The sequence below is a fragment of the Ruditapes philippinarum genome, unplaced genomic scaffold (genome assembly GCF_026571515.1).
Source record: "Ruditapes philippinarum isolate M1 unplaced genomic scaffold, ASM2657151v2 ctg10094_1_1_1_1, whole genome shotgun sequence".
Taxonomy (NCBI): domain Eukaryota; kingdom Metazoa; phylum Mollusca; class Bivalvia; order Venerida; family Veneridae; genus Ruditapes; species Ruditapes philippinarum.
The window spans coordinates 24,086-32,151 of NW_026866404.1; positions in this window are offsets into that span (position 1 = coordinate 24,086).

The following is an 8,066-nucleotide window of genomic DNA, read 5'->3' on the forward strand; positions in this document are numbered from 1 at the left end:
TGTGTGATTGACAATCATACCATTTATATCTCTTGTGTGATTGACAATCATACCATTTATATCACATGTGTGGTTGACAATTATACCATTTATATCACATGTGTGATTTACAATCATATCATTTATATCACTTGTGTGATTGACAAACAGGCCATTGTGACATCACTAGCATATTAACAAACAGAACATTGATATCATTTGTGTGATTAACAAGCAGACCATTGGTATCACTTGTGTGATTAACAAGCAGGTCATTGGTATCACTTGTGTGATTAACAAGCAGACCATTGGTATCGCTTTTGTGATTAACAAGCAGGCCATTGTGATATCACTAGCAGATTAACAAGCAAACCATTGATATCATTTGTGTGATTGACTTTCATTTCATCACTTTATTATGTTAGTGAAACTGACAGTATTATGGTCATAAATGTCTTCTTACAATCTTGATCAGCAGAGAACAACTCGAACTATCTCTCTGTTCATTGCTTTCCCACATCAGGTGAAAAGAAAACTAAGAAGTTTCAAAAATTACAATACTATTTACTTCATAGAATTTCACAATGTCATTTTTGGGAGAGCATATTTATTTGAATGATTTACTGTTACTATACATGTACATCACAATACAATTAGCTACTGACTAAACATGATTTTATAGACATTTTTTTATCTTGTTAGAAATCACTTTCTCCCAAATACTTTTGTAGTCAAAAGATTTTCATAAAATCTGGCTCTAGCACTAAGGTGTTAAAACTTTATAAGTATTTATTTTCTTCAATTAAAAATAAAGAATTAACAACACATAGTAATCAATAAAATACCTGGAAAAAATACCTAAGAATAGAAAAAAGTTAATGTACACATGGAGTAAATAGGACAAAATATACCTATTTAGCAACTTGTTATCAACAGGTATCTTTTTTGATCAATTAAATAAAGTGAATTTATAACAATTTTGTCACAATTTCATTGTTCTATTTATTTCATTTCAAATAATGTCATTTAAAGCATGGAAATGCATTTTTATTATCAATTTATCAAAATTTTGTATGTTTATTCACAAATGTCTGTAAAATCAACTAAAATCAACATTTAATTGCAAAAGGCATTTTGTAATAATGCATACACAAACACAAACATCATATATTGTAGCATTAATGTCAGTTTACTATGACAATATGGAAATACAGTGGTAAGATCATAGACACAATGTGGTTTTACCACACTTACACAAAACTTCCAGAACTCAGTGATGATCTCACTGAAACAAAGTGGTAATACCCTAATAACACACACGTAAAAAGATATTACTTCCTTTAAAAATTAGTACCAGTAATAGCTCAGTCACACAGAAAAAACTGTCAACACCACATCAACAGAGTGGTAAAAACATTGTACATTTTGTATCAGACTCAAACAGAGGTAACACCAATGTAGTAAATTGGTACTATTATGTCAACACAGTGGTAAAACCACACTAACACTATGTGGTAACACTAGTAAAACAGTGGTAATACCATAGTAACATCAATCTAAAGTTTAACTCAGTGGAAACACTATATTAATACAGTGGCAACACTATATATGTAGCAACTAACAAAATGGAAAACAACAGCAGTAGCACAGAGGGTAACAAGCACATTGGGTTAATCAGCGGTAACAAGCACAGCTGAGTAACTCAGAGGTAACAAACACAGCTGGGTAACTCAGAGATTACTACACAGCTGAGTAACTCAGAGGTAACAAGCACAGCTGGGTAACTCAGAGGTAACAAACACAGCCGGGTAACTCAGAGATAACTACACAGCTGAGTAACTCAGAGGTAACAAACACAGCTGGGTACCTCAGAGATAACTACACAGCTGAGTAACTCAGAGGTAACAAACACAATTGGATAACGCAAAGGTTACAGACATAGTTTGGTAACTCACAGTTAACAACACGGCTGGGTAATGCAGAGGTAACAACACAGCTGGGTAACTCAGAGGTAACAACAAAGCTGGGTAACTCAGAGGTAACAACACAGCTGGGTAATGCAGAGGTAACAACACAGCTGGGTAACTCAGAGGTAACAACACAGCTGGCTAACTCAGAGTTAACAAACATAGGTGGCTAACTCAGAGTTAACAAACACAGCTGGGTAACTAAGAGGTAACAAACACAGTTGGGAAAACAATAGAGCAAGTAGTAAATATTTCAAGCAAATTTAACACATACAAAAATAGACTGTTCACATTGATTAAAATGCTAGCTTAACAAGTGATGATTCTTTTATTCTTCAACAGATCTCTTTATAACACCAAGACTTAAGTAAAAGCTGTGAACAAGTGAAAACTATCATAAAATTACTTGATTAATTAAAAAATAATGTACATGTATAACCATTTTCCTTACTCCTTTAATCATGTATAAACATGAAAAACTGCACAATGTTATTATATTTCATTTTTACCCCATGCAGATGATTTCTTTAATAAAAAGTAGCATTTATGTCCTTCTAATGCAACACAAGTGCAACACGAATCTTGTTGTTGTTGTTTTTTTCCCCAAGGAAAAATGTCTATATCGGTAAAAAAACAAGGAATTTACGTGTAACATCAATTTCATCGATCTATAAAATACAAAACTATAACAATCTTAACAACGGTGAAAGCAATAACAATAAGTACATAAGGCTGAAATCTTAATTGTATAGCACTAGTTAACTTGTCACCTCATACCATTCATTTCAGATAATCAGTTCCTATACTTGAGGGTGTTAATTTTCATCTTACTTTTAAACTATTGTGTTTTTATGACACGTGTATTTCACAAAACTGACATGTGCATGGCAACTAGCAGATTAACAGTTATTCTGATTTTGATTTTTTGTTTGTTTTGGCCACATAAACTATATTTGAATGCTTCACAGTTTCATATAGCTTAAAAATTAAATATTGTTGATCACTTTTGATAGCCAATGATTTTCATAATTATCATCCATGTATACTATCAATCCATGTATGCCATCAATCCATGCATACCATCGATCTGTGTATGCCATCAATCCATGTATACCATGGACCCATGCATACCATCAACTATCAATTTATGTATACCATTAATCAATCTGTGTATACCATCAATCATTGTATGCCATCAATCCATGTATGCCATCAATACAATATATATAAGTTCATACAAAGATAATGTTCCAAAATTGTCCTAGCAACCAGACGTAGAATATATAAAAAGCATTATACAAAATATAGCTATGGTAATAAAGAAGCTTATGTTAATCAACAGCATAACATTAAAGGAGGGATTTTCTTGTACAAAAAAATAGCTACATACATAAATATATAATATATTCAATAAAAACTGAAACCAGACAAAGACCAAAAGACAACCACTATTTAAAGCTACATCCCCCCCCCCCGCCTGCAAGTCATATAATATAAACTGGTAGTTAAGGTGTGTGTATGTGGGTAAGCAGTCTATGCATGATAAGGTGCCAAGATTATGACTTTTATTGTAATTGTAATAACTTAACAGAACTTTTGTTCACATTTTATAATGTCATTAAATAGAAATAGCTTGTCCTTTTCATTTTGAAACATACATGATATCACAATACTGTTGTTTTTACACAATAAAATATCTAATTTTGGCTAATTTCTTATTCTCTTCATAAAAGTAAGTAGTCATATTTGGCATCATTTTAAAATGTACCGTCTTCCACATCTGTGTGTGCATTTTGTCTCAATCTATAACTTGATTAAACAAGAGGGCCATGATGGCCCTGAAGTCGCTCACCTGTATATAGGCCCCTGGAGTGGGGCCAGTTTAAACCCCAGGGCTTTTATTTGAACAAACTTGGTAGACACCCATTAGAAGATGTTTCATGCTAAACATCTAAGGTCTAGCTGGTCAAGTTTTTTCTTTACACATATAGTTAAAAACAATGACACACCTGGGGAAGGCCAGTTTTGACCCAAGGGCTTTTATTTGAACAATCTTTGTAGACACTTACTAGAAAATGTTTCATGCTTAATATCTAAACTCTAGCTATACGGGTTTTTTCAAAGAAGATTTTTAAGTTTTTGCTATACACATATAAGGAAAATCAATGTCACCGGGGCTGGGCCAATTTTGACCCCAGGGCTTTTATTTGAACAAACTTTGTAGACACTCACTAGAAGATGCTTCGTGCTTAATATCTAAACTCTAGCTATTTGAGTTTTTTCAAAGAAGATTTTTTAAGTTTTTGTTATACACGTATAAGGAAAATGAATGACCCCTGGCGCAGGGCCAATTTTGACCCCAGGGCTTTTATGACAACAAACTTGGTAGACACTCACTAGAAGATGTTTCAAGCTTAGTATCTAAACTCTAGCTATTTGTTTTTTTCAAAGAAGATTTTTTATTTTTTTGCTATACACATATTAGAAAAATCAATGACCCCTGGGGCAGGGCCAATTTTGACCCCAGGGCTCTTATTTGAACAAACTTGGTAGACAGCCATTAGAACATGTTTCATGCTAAATATCTTAGCTCTAGCTCTTTGGGTTCTTTAAAAGAAGATTTTTAAGTTTTTACTATATGCATATAGGGAAAATCAATGACCCCCGGGACGAGGCCAATTTTGACCCAAGGGCTTTTATTTGAACAAACTTGGTAGACACCCATTAGAGGATCTTTCATGTTAAATATCTTAGCTCTAGGTATTTGGGTTCTTTACAAGTAGATTTTTTAAGTTTTTACTATATGCATATAGGGAAAATCAATGACCCCCTGGGGCGGGGCCAATTTTGACCCCAGGGCTTTTATTTGAACAAACTTGGTAGACACTCATTGGAGGATGTTTCATGCTAAATATCTTAGCTCTAGGTCTTTGGGTTCTTTACAAGAAGATTTTTAAGTTTTTGCTATACACATATAAGGAAAATCAATGACCCCCTGGGGCGGGGCCAATTTTGACCCCAGGGCTCTTATTTGAACAAACTTGGTAGACATCAATTAGAACATGTTTCATGGTTAATATCTTAGCTCTAGCTCTTTGGGTTCTTTAAAAGAAGATTTTTAAGTTTTTACTATATGCAAATAGGGAAAATCAATGACCCCCTGGGGCGGGGCCAATTTTGACCCCAGGGCTTTTGTTTGAACAAACTTGGTAGACACCCATTAGAGGATGTTTCATGCTAAATATCTTAGCTATAGGTCTTTGGGTTCTTTTAAAGAAGATTTTTTAATGTTTTACTACATGCATATAGGGAAAATCAATGACCCCCTGGGGCAAGGCCAATTTTGACCCCAGGGCTTTTATTTGAACAAACTTGGTAGACATTCACTAGAAGATGTTTCATGCCAAATATCTAAGCTCTAGCTCTTTGGATTTTTTAGAAGAAGATATTTAAAGTTTTTTCTTTTGGTTGCCATGGCAACCAGAGTTCTGCATGGAATTAAATTCTTTGAACAATTTTTAAAGGTGACCACCAAAGGGACATTCATGTGAAGTTTGGATGAAATTGGCTTAGTGGTTTATGAGGAGATGTCATTTAAAGTAAAAGTTTACGGACAACGGACGGACGCCGGATGGACGGACGCCGGACGAAAAGCGATCACAAAAGCTCACCCTGTCACTTTGTGACAGGTGAGCTAACAAGAGCTGTCACAGGAGACAGCGAAGCTCGACTAATAAAATACTGGACGCAGTCAGGAGGACAAAACAATGAAAGAAAAATCAATTATGTATAATTATGTATTAAGTTATAGTAAAAAAATAACATTTGTTAACATTAATTCCAAGATCAAGGGGAATAATTCTAGAAATAGTCATGCTAGAGTTATGGACCTTGTCACACAACATTTGTGTAATGATAAGAAATATATATTTGAAGTTTGAAGTAGATACCTTAAAAAGTAAAGAAGTTATTATATTTCTTAAAGAAAATCCTAAGTTCAAAGAGAGTTAAATCTGTAAATATTGCTTCAAGAGTTATGAACATTGTCACATAAAATGTATTTGATGATTAGGAATAAGTATTTGAAGTTTGAGGTAGATACCTTTAAAAATAAAAAAGTTATAATAAAAAATAACATTTTTCTAGTAAAAAAATCTAAGTTTATGGGGAGATAATTCTTGCAATATTGGTGCTAGAGTTATGAACCTTGTCACATAAGATGTGGATGATGATAACGTAAATATATTTGAAGTATGAAGTTGATCCCTTTAGAAATAAATAAGAAACAGTAAAAAAAAAAAAAAAATTTATGGAAAAATCTAAGTTTAAAGGGAGATAAATCTGAAAAATATTGGTGCTAGAGTTATGAACCTTGCCACATAAGATGGGGAGGATGATAACGTAAATATATTTGAAGTATGAGGTTGATCCCTTAAGAAATAAAGAAGAAACAGTAAGAAATAGCATTTTTTTAGGAAAATTCTAAGTTCAAGGGGAGATAAATCTGAAAATATTGGTGCTAGAGTTATGAACCTTGTCACATAAGATGGGGATGATGATAAGGTACATACATTTGAAGTATGAGGTTGATCCCTTAAGAAATAAAGAAGTAACAGTAAAAAATAGTATTTTTTAAGGAAAATTCTAAGTTCAAGGGGAGATAAATCTGAAAATATTGGTGCTAGAGTTATGAACCTTGTCACATAAGATGTGGTTGATGATAAGGAACATATATTTGAAGTTTGAAGTTGATACCTTAAGAAATGACAAAGTTATAGTGAAAAATATTTTACTGCACCAAAACTTTAATCTAAAATCTGGACGCGGACGCCTCTCCATATACTTCGTATAGTCGAGCTAAAAAGGCATATAATTGCATATATAATCATACAAGTGCTCCTGTAAATTTGCTCATTATTTTCTAGAAACTGCTATACTAAACTGTTTCATAAAATTAGGCCAAATACATAAAAAATAATACAACAATTTAAAACAGAATTTTATATTAGTTGACTTTTAATTGTAACAACATTAAGTTATGTTGATATCACATTATCATGTTGCCATGTATATTATTTTAATTTTGTTGTCATTTAAATTACCTCCAAAAAGTTGCTATTTTTACAATTGCTCACATGTTTAAGCCAAACTATTTATTAATTTATTACAAAAAGTCCAACAAAAGCATATAGAAAACAATAACAATAAAATTAAATTCATCTTCATTCCTTATCAGATAACTATGTATTTTAACGCATGATTTTACAATACAACAACATCAAAATATCACATTATACAAAATATATAGAAAACAAAAAACACAGTAATCATTTACAATACTAAATTTGAACAGGTATAAAATTCATTAAAAAAAAAAGCTTCAGATGTAAATTGTAATAAATAAGTATTATTTTGAAACCATCTTTTTCGCAACAAGTTTATTTTATTATACGACAGAGGTACAATTTACCGTGGATACCTTACAGAATAAAACATTTGAATCATGTTTTTTATTTTACACAGAAGGAAATGATAAATCAGCCGTACATAAACAGAAATCACAAAATATTATAATTAAATAAAGTGTTTTCTGAAAGTTTTCTTATTTCAATAAATTAATTATTATATCTTAGCATCAACTTTCATGTTTATAAAAAATAACCTAACATCTTGTTATCATAATTCACTCGTTTTGTATTAAATAATAAAAAAAAATTGCTTTAGTATATACTGAATTTATTTTAGTTCGATTGTGTTGGAAGACACACTGGCAAATCCATTCCTGGAACTTTAAATCAAGTCATTATCACTTAGCATTAAAAGGCTCAATTAATTCAAAGAATCTAAAGTTCTCACTTATGCAATGATGTTTATTTAAAATACTGGAAAATTATATTAAGAATGATTATATTTGATAAAACAGCTTGAAGCCAATTCTACATATCATAGCTTATATTATAAATTACATAAAATCAAATACCTTAAAGCACCTGAAGTTATTAATGTAAAAAGATTGGCTACAAAGCCTATCTTAAAATATCTTTTCAAAAACAATACATGTAAAACAAGAGCTGTCCGTAAGACAGCGCGCTCGACTTTTTTATTGCTTGCCAATAAAAA